This window comes from Colobus angolensis, unplaced genomic scaffold (genome assembly GCF_000951035.1).
Source record: "Colobus angolensis palliatus isolate OR3802 unplaced genomic scaffold, Cang.pa_1.0 Scaffold568, whole genome shotgun sequence".
Taxonomy (NCBI): domain Eukaryota; kingdom Metazoa; phylum Chordata; class Mammalia; order Primates; family Cercopithecidae; genus Colobus; species Colobus angolensis.
The window spans coordinates 40,161-54,920 of NW_012119243.1; positions in this window are offsets into that span (position 1 = coordinate 40,161).

A 14,760-nucleotide genomic window follows, 5' to 3' on the forward strand; every position below is an offset into this window, starting at 1 on the left:
GTGAGGCAAGCACCTCTTTATACTTAATGATAAATGCAGATTTGCAAAATAAGTATCCTGTCAAACACATTCGGGGCTGGTGTGATTGCACAATGACCCATTGTGCTGTTGCTTGGCCTGGCCCTCTGTTGGGCAGCTCTATTGAGAGTTGATACACTTGTAATACTTCACTTTGTCAGCTTTGTGGCTTCAGTCACAATTCCATGTTAACACAAAAAGTTTCATTGACATTATATTACATTAATTTGTAGTCAGCCTTGAAGACTCTTCTGATTATCTTTCCTGTGTAACAAATCATCTCAAAACCTAGTGTCATAAAACACCACCATTTCATCATGCTCACAGATTCTGTGGGTCAGAAACTTGGACATTACAAGGCAGGTGTGGTTTATCTCTACTGGGCAGTGTAGCAGTTCCAGCTGACTTGATTGTACTGGGCAGGAATTATCTGGAGGCTTCTTCATTTATAGATCTTGCCTGGGCTGGAATGACTTGAAGCCTGGCTGCAGCTGAGACTGGCAACTTTAACACCTTACACCTGGGCTCTCCACAGGGCCTGGCCTCCTCCTCATACTTTCTGAGCCTCAGGATAGTTGGGCTTTCCACCTGGCAGCTTGGGGCTCTGGAAGTGAATGTCTACTCCAGCTGACATCCACAGTCTTTCCAGTTTCCTGGTCTTTTCTGTCCCTACTTTGGACAATTATTTTGCATAATTTCTGCTGAACTGTAGTGGTTGAAAACAGTCACAAATCTGTTCAAGAGGAGACCAAAAGCCCAAGTGCTTTTTAGCCTCAAGGATAAAATCCGTTATTATGTTTCCTTCAAAGTGTATAATTCCCATCTTAATAACTGTTTAAACATTTATTGAATAAACTGGTACAGCCAATTCATTATATAGTTTATAATGGTTTTTATACCTGTTGGAAGATAAATAGAACTGTATTTAAAGTGCACTTTGCGGCCAGGCACGGTGGCTCACACCTGTAATCCCAGCACTTTGGGAGGCCAAGGCAGGCGGATCACATGAGACCAGGAGTTTGAGACCAGCCTGGGAACATGGAAAAACCCCATCGCTACTGAAAATACAAAAATGAGCCAGGCGTGTTACTGCACACCCATAATCCTTGCTACTTGGGAGACTGAGACATGAGAATCGCTTGAACCCAGGAGGTGGAGGTTACAGTGAGCTGAGATAGTGCCACTGCACTCCAGCCTGTGTGACAGAATGAGACCCTGTCAAATAAATAAATAAATAAATAAATAAATAAATAAATAGTGCACTTTGCAGTGCATGTACTGTTACAATCTAACTGAAGTATTTTATTGTTACCTGTGCTTAAAGCACTATAGATGCATAACTATGTCTGTTTAACTTCATTCCATAGTAAGACAAAGATGCTTGGTTTCAATCATTTTTCCTTGAATATTACTGTGCAAGTTGTGCTAAAACATAATAATAAAATAAGTAAATAAATAAAAAATAAACAAAGTTCCCTTTGCTTAGCAAAGAATGCATCTAATCAGGCTCACTCAGGGTGGTTAGAGCAGGTTGCTTATGGAGAAGAGATCCACGCCACACTCTGCTTTCACACAGCTTTTCATCAATAGATAGCATTGCTTATAAATGGGGTCTGGGAAAAAATAATGGCCTCAGTCAAGCTAATCAATTTTTCTAGATAATAATCCAAAGTGAATGTTGTATGGTATTATTACTTAACAATGTCTATGATAAGTACAGCCAAGTTTGGGGTTTTCTGGATACTTCTTTTAGTTTTCCTTTAGTTTCCAGGGAGCAAGTTATAATTACAGGAACTTTCAATGATGTTTTAAGGATTATTTTCATCTCACTGCTGCGTTTCTTGTAAAAATGGAAAGTCCCAGATTTGTACTGGCACATTGGATTAAAATTCATCAGTCACTGCATTTTTTCCAGATCTATTTCTTAATTACTTAAACTGATTTAGGTAATTAGTTGGCTCTCTACCAATCCTTTACTAAGTTTAGTTTGAGGTTTGTTCCAGTGTTGTGATAGGATGAATAATGGCCTCTTAAAGACAGCCAAGTCCTAATTCCCAGAACCAGTGAATATGGGTACCTTGCTTTGTAAAAGAGACTTTGCACATGTGATTAAGTTACAGATCTTGAGGTGAGAGATTATTCTGGGTTATTGGGCTGGGCCAGTGTAATCACAAGTGTCTTTATAGGAGGGAGGCAGGAGATCAGAGCGAATAACAGCAGATAGAGGCAAGAGATTGGGATGACATGAGAATGAGGTCAAGGGCCACAGAATGCAGATGGCCTGAGAAGCTGACAGAGGCAAGAAAATTGATTCTCCCCATGTCCCAGAAGGAACCAGCCCTGCCAGCACCTTGATGGTTGCCCAGGGAGACTGACTTTGGATTTCTGACTTCCAGAACTATAAGAGAAACAATTCTCATAGTTTTAAACTATTCAGTTTTGGTAATTTGTCACAGTAGCCATAGGGAACTAATACAAACATTGATGTCATTCAAGACATACAGCTGTACATTTCATTTGATTGGTTGAACTATTGGTGTTGATATTGATTCCTACACCAAGTATCTACGTTTACCTCATTGCTGTCAAAATGCAAACTACTGTTGGCTTAGATTTTATTGATGACTTGAGAAAATATTATATATGTTCATCTATAAGGAAATCACTAAGTTAAAATTCAGAATTAAAAATCAGATAGAGTGGCTAGTCATTTTATCAAAGGTTTTGTTTATCAGAGGCAAATTTGCTTCATGAGTCATAAATATCATGGAGCCACACTAAAACATTTCAAAAGTGAGTCAACTTACAAAACTGCAATTTGCTTCCAAACTCTTCAAGTACATCTATTGCATAAAGAAATCAAGCAAGGAAGTAAGTAATAAATGTAGTAAACATAATGATACTTAAAATTCATTCAAACACTCTTAAAAAATTTTTTAAGTGCCAAGGGCTATACAATAGGTTTGGCATTATTAGTCAAATCCTTTTCCTTAGATTCCCCATTTGTGCCCAAATGTACTGAGTTATTCTAAAAATAAAATAAATTACGTGGCAGTGCCTAGATTAGTATCTGGCACATGGTAGGTATACGATAAATATCAGCTGGGTGTGAATGGAAGGGGTGTTGGCAGCTGTATAGCAGCAGATCTTGTTCATTGGCAGGTGATTGATGCCACCTCCAGCTTAGACCCGAGAGAATGCCTTTTCCTCCCTTTCAGTAAAAAAGAGCGTAGAAAAGGTCCTTTCACTCTGTTCCTGTGCCAGGGCCTCCAGTTATTAATATTAGTACAGTAAATAACTAGTGTCTGCATGACATGTTTTCAAGCTGTCACATCTTGACAATGTTAGAGAATCTGTGAACAGGAAGTGAATTTTGAAGTACTTAATATGTGTTTTACTTCAGAGTTCCCTTAAGAGTGAGATAACAGATCTAAGAACAAGTGGTTACTTTAGTAGATCATTTTTGTTCAGCATTTAGGCCAATACCTGATTGATTAATTTGCTCTTTCTTTTTGTCAGTTAAATGTTAGTAAAACATTCTCTCTCAAAAGTAATGTGGAGTATACTGTAAGCTGACTTTGACTGTGCACATGAGCTGTTCCAGAATTTAGCTACATGGCTGAGAAGCCATGAGTAAGGAATAGGAAACAACTTTTTTTTTGAGACAAGGTATCCCCTCTGTCACCCAGGCTGGAGGAGTGCAGTGGCACGATCACAACTCCACTGCAGCCTTGACCTCCTGGGCCCAAGGAATCTTTCCACCTCAGTCTCCTGAGTAACGGGGACTACAGGAGTACACACCACCATACCCAGCTAACTTTTTATTTTTTGTAGAGACAAGGTCGAGGCTGCAGTCAGCCTTGATCATGCCACTGCCTGGGTGACTGTGAGACTCTGTCTCAGTGTGTGACCTCCATATGCAGTAAAGCTCTGTTTCTGATCTGAAACTATATAAATTGATGTTTTAAGCTCATTGTCCTTTCCAACATAGTATAAATTATTTTTATAGAGGAGTGATTCTCAGCCAAGGGAAATTTTGTCTCCTAGGGGACATTTGACAATATTTGGAGACATTTGTGGTTGTCACAACTGGGGGTGGAGTGCTACCAGCATCTAGTGGGGAGAGTCCAGAGATGCTGCTAAACAACCTTCTGTGCACAGGACAGCCGCTGCAACAATGACTCCAAACGTCAATAGTGCCAAGGCTGAGAAACCCATGAATAAGCTCATGCAGGGAATGACATGGGTTAGGGAAGGGAGCTTGTTATGAGCGAAAGCTAGCAGTTGTGTTCCCTGTGAACATTTTGCTGGTTGCCTAGTTGCAATTTTGCAATGTTGATTATTACTTAAGAGGAAGTAAAGCATGCTCAAACTGAGTGGGAGATGCAGATGTAAACTTTCTTAACTATGATAAGGTTCCTCTGCCAAGGACACTTAGAAATATGATTTGTGCATTTACAGAAATATAAGACATTTAAATGATCCATCTTCTTAGTTTTATTTCTGAAGAAAGCACTCACCTGAAATTCTATTCTTTTGCTATTCTTAGGCATAGCAAAAGAATTCTCTGATGGGAACTCTTCACTATACCAGGAAATTTATTCACAGTGGAAAGTCCTACATATTTTCTTGCCGGAGGCTCAAGTCCACCCACACTAGGCAAGGCATTGCCTATAAATGCTCAATATTCAAAAGCGTAGGCCAGTAGTTGGGTCACCACCTGGGAGCTTGTTAACAGTGCGGAATCTCAGGCCCTACCCAGACCTACAGAATCAGAGTCTGCATTGTGACAAGATCCTTCAAGGATTCCCACACATAGTCAAGATCAAGAAGTACCGAAATGGGTTTCATTCCATGGTAATAAAGCCCTAATATTTGAGATTGAGAATAAAATGGATTTTATTCTTATCAAAATATGTGGGTATTTGTTTATGACTAGCAATGCTGGATTGGGAAAGTTGGTTTACCTCTTGAGCTTCAGTACTGTCATTTGTATAAAGAAGGAGTGAAGATGAGAAGATCTCTAACTTCTTTTCTCACATTGTAGGGAATGCAAGGTTTTTTTTCTAGTGTAAACACAATCCATACAGTCTGGGTTGTCCTGCTGAGGGTAAACATAAAAACCAGAGGGTCGCTGGCCAGCAGATGCCAGAGTTGCACAGAGCTATGTTAATAAACAGTGACTGAATTCTTATGCAATTCTACCTCCAATCTCGAAACTGAGCCTACTGAAGGGGTGTGCCCCTTGGTTGGCACTTGGGCCTATTCTTTGACATTGGTATTCTCTGCCTCAATGTTTGCCTGAGCATTGCGTATAAATTAACCCATTATTCGGAACCAGCACGGTCTGCAGAAGTGGGCTCTGCCTGGGAGTGCCAAGGGGTAACTCCTGGGCCATGCCCACTGCTCCTAGCCACCTCACTCGAGTGTTGAAGTAGAGGTCGTCCAACTACATTCTAGTAAACACTATCTGAATATAGACATGCTGGGTGTGGGAGTATCTTATAGGACAACTCACAAAGATAAAACGTGATCTACAATTCAACTTATTTCAAAAACTACCTCTGGCAAGTGATTTGGGGAGATAGTACTTTTGCTTTTCTTGGTGCACTCGAGAGACTGCATTAACCTGAATGTTGTAATTATTTCACATTGCACACATATATGAAAACCTCATATTGTACTCCTTAAATATATACAATTTTTATTTGTTAATTATACCTCAATAATTACACCCCAGAGCTGGAAAAACATATATATTTGGGTATTAGCCTACATGTGAGGATATAAAAATGTTCCATTATATATATAACCTAATATTTTAAATAAACTACTTGGTTGTCCAAAATTTCCAAACACATGCAAAATAGAAAAAAGTGAGAGACTGCTAGATCACACTGGCAAGCCAAATCACAGATTCTACCACACCTCTGTTCCTATAAAGTACTGGAGGGACCTTGAAAGTTACTTTTCCTTTGAAAAAGATGGAATAATTAAAGTAGAAAAATAAAAGTTATTTTTACTATAAACTTACTATATTTACTAAACTTACTATATTTACTTACTATAAACTTACTGAACTTAATATAGTTTCCTATACTAGGGTATAGGAAAAATATATGTTTACTATTGTATAGGTAGCCAGTATAAACTGCTCTATGATCTCAAGTTGTGAATAACGCCACATTTCTTTATTTCCCAAGTCAAATTAGAACTGGGCCCAGCTGCCAACCATCAGATGGCAGAAAGTCCAGATTACTTTCTCTCTCTGGTCATTCAATAATTCGGAAGGCTCAAGCCTTGCCTCTGGCAGATGGTGAGGTTGGAGGCCTGGGGTTGGCTTCCAAACTGGTGGCTACTGCAGACCCCGTGCTGCACCTCATGTCAGGCTCTGCTCACACTGGTTCACTGCCATTGCAGTCCCACATATGTTCAGCTTTCTGCCTGGCCAGGGTAGCCCTCCACTGATGGATTCACTCCATAATGAGGTTACTCCATTCCCACTGTCCCATTAGGAAGAGGTTGGACCTTAGACATAGAAAAGACTAGCCCTTCCACCTCCTAGAAGGAGAAAGTTTCTCTTCCATACCTGGCTAAAGAGCCACAGGGGTCACTCCTCCTGCCCCTCTGTGAAGGGCACCCACAGAAGAGATACATGCAGGCTAAATTTCCAGCCGGTCAGCATGCTTTACTGAGTATGTTAACTTTATAACACTTTCTTATATCTACTTAGAGATAGAGCTGATATCTGAGTCAACCAAGGAACTTAAAAAATGCAGATGGATCTCTGCTGGAGCAAAGCTGTGTTTTTTAAAGCTCTGTGTGTGTTTCCAATGATCTGCTGGCTTGGGAATCACTGGAGAAAAGAAAAGCGCATACTTGGGAGTGAAACAGCCCAGGATTGTGATTCAGCTCTGCTACTCATTATTCCTATGAACTTGGGCAAATAATAACCTCTCTGAGACTGTAATTATTATTTAATTTGTAAAATATGTTTGAAAAAGAATCTCAGTCTTCTATCATAACGGTAAAAATTATAGAGCAATCATTACTACTTGATGAATTTTTAAGCACTGTAGTGGGAGTTTGCTTTGTTACAATCTAAACTGTCTGGAGACCAATTGGCAGTTACTTTTTGGACATTTTAAATGTACAAATCCTTTGTTGCTGATATGCCAATACTAAGAATTTAATGAACCAAAATGTCTCCAAAAGTGCACAAAGATGCACAAAGATAATTATTTCTGCATTGTCAAATAGTAAAAAAATGTAAACAGCCTAAATTCTCATTAATGGGGAAGAGATTGGGTAATTTGTGTTGTAGGCATACATTAAATCACTATCCATATTCTTGTAAAACAACTGAATTACATATACAGTCATGCAATCAACACCTTAACAGTGAAAAAGCTACACACACACGCATGCACACACACACACACACACACTGCATTGAAATGATTGCTTACAAATAGCATATGAAAGTATATATTAATACATCAGTCACAGGTCATTAAAAATGGCTACCTTTGAAGCCTGGCTTAGGGAGATGGTACTTTCGCTTTATTTATTTATTTATTTTTGAGATGGAGTCTCACTCTGGAGCAGTGGTACAATCCCGGCTCACTGCAACATCTGTCTCCTGGGTTCAACCGAACCTCCCGCCTCAGCCTCCCATGTAGCTGGGATTACAAACATGTGCCATCACACCAGGCTAATTTTTTGTATTTTTAGTAGAGACAGGGTTTCACCATGTTGGCTAGGCTGGTCTCAAACTCCTGACCTCAAGTGATCCATCTGCCTCGGCCTCCCAAAGTGCTGGGATTACAGGTATGAGCTGCTATGCCTGGCCTTGCTTTTTATTTCACGCATTCCTTTACTCTGAAATTTTCGCACTAGCAAGTGCTGCTTTTGTAGATTTTTTTGAACGTTTATTAAAGCTTGACTTTGTACAGTGGACACATATTATTTCTATAAGCTGAAACAAAAAGGATGAACAATTTTTGATTACATAATATTACCAGTCCTACCACTGTTTGGTCATCAACATACTATAAACTCTTATTCACTGCATGTAATTTATTGCATCAAAGGCCTCTCTTCTCTGGACTCAGCATGAATAAGTGGCTTCCTTCTAACTGCCATGTTCTGCCAGGTGATCAACTCTACAGAGTAAGCAGCCATTTACTAATTTCATGGGGGCAGTTGGAAAAGAGAAAGGCACAGATGTGACACAGGACTTCTCAGAAAACTACCACTTCAGTCCGTTTCCTGGACTTTCTCCAACACAGCAAACTCTGTCCTTTTGGAAGTGCTCCTTCTTCTATTAGTGGCTCTCAACTAAGGGTGATTTCCTCTCAATTCCAAGGGAGCATTCAACAATGTCTGGAGACATTTTTTGATTATTACACCTGAAGATGGGCATGTTACTGATATCTATAGGTGTAGAAGTCAGGAATGCTGCTGAACATCCTACAATGCACAGGACAGACTTCTCTACACAGAAGACTTCTCTAGCACAAATAGTGCTGAGGATGAAAGCCCTTGCTCTACATAGAGATGAAAGGGGCATTCCCTTTAAGTGGTGAGGATATGCTATGCTTGCCTCATAAAGTCAGCTTGTACCATTCATAACTGTATTGATGGTTTGTGTCAAACTTTAAATACTCATGGATTTTTAACTAAAGCAATTAAGGAGAATTGGAGGCTCTAGATCCTTTAATGGCTACATTGCCACCATTATAAAATCAGAAAAAGAATCAGCTACTATGAACTTTATTGACAGGAATTCCAAATTGACTATGAATGTTAAATGCTCTCTCAGCATCAGTTATATCTAGTACCACAGCTTCTAGCAGTCAGGTTTGTGACCAGAATGATTTTTCTTCCTTTCTTTACATTTTTTGGTTTGTTCTTTTTTTTCAAAATCATTCTCAACAAGTGTGTGTGTGTGTGTTGGGGGCAGAAGGGATGGAGAAGGACTTGAATTTGATTAGAACAAGAATATATTAAAAAAATTGTATGCAGCATGAACAGAAGATCTAAATGCAAAATAACAGCAGAAAAAATGGAGAGTAGCAGGTTAACACAAGCTAGTGAGAGGTGAAATAATAAAAAAATTGTGCTGACTTGTAAGGACATAATCCATTATTCTAGTTGTGTCCTGATCTGGTTTTGAGCTTCCTGGTGTTCAAAATAAAAAGGGAATCATTTACAATTTGTTAGGGAAAAATAGGCTGTTTTCTTAGTTCTAACACTTAAATAAAAGGCATATGGATCTTTTCTAAGAGGTTTAACTATGTACCCTAGGGTAAATAGAGTAATATGTCTTAAAAGGAAACTAAGATAAAAACAAAACAACAAACCTCAGTGAAACACTTTCTGCAGATGACCCAAATGATAGGGCTGAACCACAAAGAGTTATCTGATAGTCAAGTGTGAGTGAAAGAAAATTTAAGAATATCTTTATAAGTGATATGGAGAAATAACCATATCACTTACCTTTATAAGTGATATGGAGAAATGACCATATCACTTACAAAGATTATATACTTCAGGTGTGGAGATAACATTAAACTCTTCCACATAGTGAAAAGCTAGATTGGGGGATGGGGTAGAAGAGTATAGGAAATTTTTGTAAATCTGTCTGCTTAGGCAGAGAAATGTCAGATAAGTTTAATGTGGACAGATGCATCATTTGTATTCCAAGGACTACCTTAAATAAGAACTCTGGGCCACAGGGACCATACAAGAAAAGAGCCTGGGATCTTTTATCATAAGTCAGGTTTTATTTAAGTATTTTCCTTGGAATGCTAGCACCATGTGATAAGCTCTGCAAATGGTTTCAGTGTCAAATGAGTTTGAAAAATATTGCATACCAAGTTCCATATTTTGGAAAATTACAACACATATTAATACATTAGAGACCTGTAGTAAAGGAATCTGATTAACTTTTATTTGCCCAGTGTTTCCCAAACTTATTTGATAATGAAATCTGCATGTTAACATCTTGTGTGATTGATATTTAAAACACACACTGAAAAATATTTTGTAGAATGTTTCTGAAGATATCAACTCAATGTGCTATCGAGATTAAAATCACCAAGAAAATGTCATAGTGAAAAATGTTACAGGAACAGTAGACATTAACTCAATGTTCTTGCATGCCCCGGTCCAGAATAGAATATTCTGATATATCTACACTTCAAACAAGTTTACAATGGAAGTATGGCCTTCTCAAAACTCCAAACGGCTGGTAAAAATTTACTATCTATTAAAAGTCAGGCATATGGATGATACTCAGAAGTGAAATTTCCTTTCTATACTATAAAATTCATTGGGTAATTTGACTTTTGAAATGAATTTTTAAATGCTGTAGTTTGCAAATTGAAGGAAAATATGGGAGTCTATTATCCAAGTCTTGTGTTACTTTCATTTAAAACTGACATATTCTCATAACTTTTTAAATATCCAATTTGCAATTTAAGCTTTTTCTTCGATATGTACACAAATGTAAAAGTAAATTTTGTAAGTGGCAGAGGCACACACACTTTTCCAGAAAATACGGAATTCTGGAAAAAACAGTCATCTTGAATATCCTATAATATATGGCACAAATGTCCATTGAGAGACATTTAATTTCATATCTCACTTGAATCAAGGAGAGAAACATCCTGAAAGACTGGTCAGCCAAATGGCCAAATCATTCTAAAATCTGGCTATATTAATTTACTATACAAATGAGAGGCACTTGAGGCAGAATAAGCATTAATTATCTCACATTCTAGCCTCAATTTCCTCAACCATGAGAATAATAACTCCTCAATAGATTCTACAACAGTAATCCTGCCTTATTTCTTGGGATTAGCCCATAGTTGAATATAGAGACTAAGGGAAATTGTGTATCCTTGATGAATGTAGTTAAACCAGTGGTTCAATACTTATTGTATCCTCTCAAAGACCACCATGAGATATTTTTGTTTTATTATACTTTAAGTTCTAGGGTACATGTGCACAATGTGCAGGTTTGTTACATAGGTATACATGTGCCATGTTGGTGTGCTGTACCCATTAACTTATCATTTACATTAGGTATATTTCCTAATACTATCCCTCTCCGCTACCCCACCCCACAACAGGCCCCAGTGTGTGATGTTCCCCTTCCTATGTCCAAGTGTTCTCATTGTTCAATTCCCACCTATGAGTGAGAACATGCAGTGTTTGTTTTTTTGTCCTTGCAATATTTTGCTGAGAATGATAGTTTCCAGCTGCATCCATGTCCCTACAAAGGACATGAATGCATCCTTTTTTATGGCTGCATAGTATTCCATGGTGCATATGTGTCACATTTTGTTAATCCAGTCTATCATTTATGGACATTTGGGTTGGTTCCAAGTCTTTGCTATTGTGAATAGTGCCACAATAAACATACGTGTGCATGTGTCTTTATAGCAGCATGATTTGTAATCCTTTGGATATATACCCAGTAATGGGATCCCTGGGTCAAAAGGTATTTCTAGTTCTAGATCCTTTAGGAATCACCACACTGTCTTCTACAATCATTGAACTAGTTTACAGTCCACCAACAGTGTAAAAGTGTTCCTATTTCCCCACATCCTCTCCAGCACCTGTTGTTTCCTGACTTTTTAATGATCGCCATTCTAACTGGCATGAGATGGTATCTCATTGTGGTTTTGATTTGCATTTCTCTGATGACCAGTGATGATGAGCATTTTTCTTCAAAGAGAATGAAATACCTAGGAATCCAACTTACAAGGGATGTGAAGGACCTCTTCAAGGAGAACTACAAACCACTGCTCAATGAAATAAAAGAGGACACAAACAAATGGAAGAACATTCAATGCTCATGGATAGGAATAATCGATATCATGAAAATGGCCATACTGCCCAAGGTAATTTATAGATTCAATGCCATCCCTATCAAGCTACCGATGACTTTCTTCACAGAATTGGAAAAAATTACTTTAAAGTTCATATGGAACCAAAAAAGAGCCCACATTGCCAAGTCAATCCTGTCAAAGCTGGAGGTATCACGCTACCTGACTTCAAACTATACTACAAGGCTACAGAAACCAAAACAGCATGGTACCAGTACCAAAACAGAGCTATAGACCAATGGAACAGAACAGAGTCCTCAGAAATAATACTACACATCTACAACCATCTGATCTTTGACAAACCTGACAAAAACAAGAAATGGGGAAAGGATTCCCTATTTAATAAATAGTGCTGGGAAAACTGGCTAGCCATATGTAGAAAGCTGAAACTGGATCCCTTCCTTACACATTATACGAAAATTAATTCAAGATGGATTAAAGACTTAAATGTTAGACCTAAAACCATAAAAACCCTAGAAGAAAACCTAAGCAATACCACTCAGGACATAGGCATGGGCAAGGACTTCATGTCTAAAACAACAAAAGCAATGACAACAAAAGCCAAAATTGACAAATGGGATCTAATTAAACTAAAGAGCTTCTGCACAGCAAAAGAAACTACCATCAGAGTGAACAGGCAACCTACAGAACAGGAGAAAATTTTTGCAATCTACTCATCTGACAAAGGGCTAATATCCAGAATTTACAAGGAACTCACACAAATTTACAAGAAAAAAACAAGCCCATCAAAAAGTGGGCAAAGGATATGAACAGTCAGTTATCAAAAGAAGACATTTATGCAGCCAACAGACAGATGAAAAAATGCTCACCATGAGATATTTTTAAATGTTTGAACTTGGAAATCAGATGACTTGAGTAATCCTAGCTACTTGGGAGGCTGAGGCAGGAGAATTGCTTGAACTCGAGAGGTGGAGGTTTTGGTTAGCTGAGATTGCACCCTTGCACCCCAGCCTGAGCAATAAGAGCAAAACTCCATCAAAAAAAAAAAAAAAGATATCATTAGTTATTAGCTGTGTGGTATTTAATACTATTGGAGTCACCCTTTTTCATAACAACTCACCTTCTAGTGTACTAGTCAGAATCAGTTCTGATAATGGATGTAAAATTTCTGTGCAATAAAGTTCTGAACAAATATATGCTGCACTATATCCAGGAAAGAAGAGCTTTTGTGACAGTTTTGGGTCACTTTTCTCTTTTAATAGTCTTTTCTTATACCTTACTGGATGATAATATGATGATATAGGTAAAAACTTGTTTTTTTTTTTTTTTCCATATACAAACATCTTAAGATGTATAGCTGTAAAAAGTATCCCCAAAATAGCTTTGTTAATTTTAAATGCAGAACTAACACTTAAAGATGTGTAACTGACATTGTTTATATAATGTCTCACCCACTGTAATACAGCCATTTTTCTTCCAGGAATCGGGCCAATTTGTAGGATTATTTGCAAAGACCAGACATTTATCAGGACCCTTTTGCAGAAACACATGTGGGGCTGTAAGCAATGCATTTCCTGGCTTCTGACATGAGCTAAACATCTGTTCAAGGCAAGGCTGCAATGAAACTGTGAGTTGGCTGTTCTTCCACATTTCTTTGCAATGCCAAGGCAAGGCTGGGGCCCAGAAGGCATGACTGTCAGCCTCGTCAAGTGGAGGTTCTTTTGTAGGTCCCAAGGCATCTGAGAGTGGAGAGGAGGGACAGAAAGTGCTGCCAGACCTTCCTGTCCTCCCCTGCAGAAGTTATCAAAGCCAGGGAGAAGTACAGAAAACAGCTCTCCTATTTTTCTCTAGAAATGGAGGAGTAAATGCATCTCTTGGCTTCGTTAAGATCTGTAACTATTGTATTAGTGTCCCATTGCTGCTGTAACAACTTACCACAACTTAGTGGCTTAAAAAACACAAATATATTATCTTAACAGTATTAAAATCAAGGTGCTGATAGAGCTGTGTTCTTTCCGGTGGCACTAAGGGAGAATTATTAGTTTCTTTGCCTTTTCTAGCTTTTAGGGGCAGCCTGCATTCCTTGGCTTGTGACCCTTTGTCTTCAAGGCCATCATCATAGCATCTTCGAATCTCTCTCTCTGACCTCTTAGAAGGACCCTTGTGATTATATTAGCACCTCCCCATCTTGATGTCCTTAACTTAATCACACATGCTTAGTACCTCTTCTGTCTACCTCAGCTATCTTAGTCATCTTCATGGCTCTTTTGGAAAACTGCCTTTTAAACATAAGATTTCTTTTAAAAAAAATTTTATAACTTAATCATGTGTAAGACTAGGGTACTTGTATTAACCCTATGTGGATATAGTGAGTAAATGAAATAACCTGAATTAAGCAACTGGCAGAAAAACAGAGCAAAGCACATACATGATGCTTTTAGGTCTACTCTCTGGAAAAGCTCTTAATTAGCAGGTGCAAAGCCTAGATCTGTCTCGGCCACTACCTGTGTGACATGAATAGGCTATTTTACTTCTTTGGTCTTCGTTTCCTCAGCTCTAAGTGTATAACTTGGGTTTTCTCATCATCCTGTGAGAATTGGTATTAATGACTCAGTTTTAATATGACCCCACCTATGAAAGGAAGGACTTACAAGCTCCCCACAGTCTCACCTATTTATTTTTATAAAGGTATTAAGAGGATACTTCACGTGGATTCACCCAGTGAACTCTCTCAAGAATTTCCAATTGGGGCCACTTTGGTTTACTCTGGTCCAGCAAGGAAAACAGATAATATGTAGGATAGGAAATAACAGATGATTTAAGACAACCGTGACTGGGAACATGAAAGAGGCCAAAAAGCAAAGAATTTCATAGCCATGCAAAT